Source organism: Caloenas nicobarica, chromosome 4 (assembly GCF_036013445.1).
Source record: "Caloenas nicobarica isolate bCalNic1 chromosome 4, bCalNic1.hap1, whole genome shotgun sequence".
NCBI classification, from domain to species: Eukaryota; Metazoa; Chordata; class Aves; order Columbiformes; family Columbidae; genus Caloenas; species Caloenas nicobarica.
In genome coordinates, this window is record NC_088248.1 from 5059852 (window position 1) to 5061115 (window position 1264).

A 1264-nucleotide genomic window follows, 5' to 3' on the forward strand; every position below is an offset into this window, starting at 1 on the left:
TAATAGCTGTTCTGGTCTCTTTAAATATCAATTATTCTGGAAACAACTTATTTCCAGTACTGGATACCTGGTGAAAACTTCAGTGTCACTGAAAACCACAATTCTGCCATTTATTTCTATTCTACATTGGAGTTTTGTCTTTTTGTCAAAGAAGTTTAGTAAAGAATTTGCCAGACCTATAATAATTACTGCCCATGAAGTACTGGGGAATACAAATAACCTCTAGTATGCTGCAGGTTGTTTAAGCATTTGGATAGACAGGCACCTGCCAATGCTCAGAAATTTCTCATCCACGGAGCTCACTCCTCTGATGCAACTTCATTCCCAGTTTGGTAGCACCTTTTCAGCAATCTTTTACATTATGTTCCTATTCCTGTTTCTGGAAGATGGTGTTTAAAGTCATGCACGGAGAGGGATGACGATCACCACAGAAATCGGTCAGCCGGGATGCCAGGTGCAAGGCAGGGCCAGTGGCTTCCATGGCGAAGCTGTGCCCAGCGACGGTGCCACACCTGGGAGACCCGCACTGCAAACCCCACGGGTTGCTCGGGGTTGGGCGCGTGCAGTATTTAACACCTGACACTCACACACTAAATACAGATTTCACATAGACGAGGTCCTTAGGGACATGGTTTAGTGCTAAAGTTAAGTTGTGGTTGGACTCAATGATCTTGAGGATCTCTCCCAAGCAAAATGATTCGGTGATTCACCTTAATCCAGAAACCTCCACAGATTTCCTCAGTGAGTACTCTGGCCGACACAGAAGGGTTGAGGCGCACCCATTGCAAGAGAAAAAGGAATGTATGTGAAATGCTGCAGAATATGAACTTCTGGGATGTACAGGTTAAAGTAATAGGAAATATTTGTGCCAGGAGAGGTTTAGATTGGATATTAGGAAAAGATTCTTCCCGGAAAGGGTTGTCGGGCATTGGAACAGGCTGCCCAGGGCAGTGGGGGAGTCACCATCCCTGGAGGGGTTTAAAAGGCGTTTAGACGAGGTTCTCAGGGACATGGTTTAGTGCTGGAGCTCGGTTGGGTTATGGTTGGACTCGATGACCCTGAGGGTCTCTTCCAACCAAAATGATTCTATGATTAATTGTTCAGGGAATAAAGCGTTTCCAGTATGGGAGACACACACGGCACACACCGGGCACCCCCAGCTTCCCCAGGGGGGCTCTGGCCGGCGCCGCTGAGGGGCCCCGACGAGCCCCCGGGACGGTTCCCTTCCTGCCCCCCCGGCGGCGACGCGGGGCGGCCCCTGCCC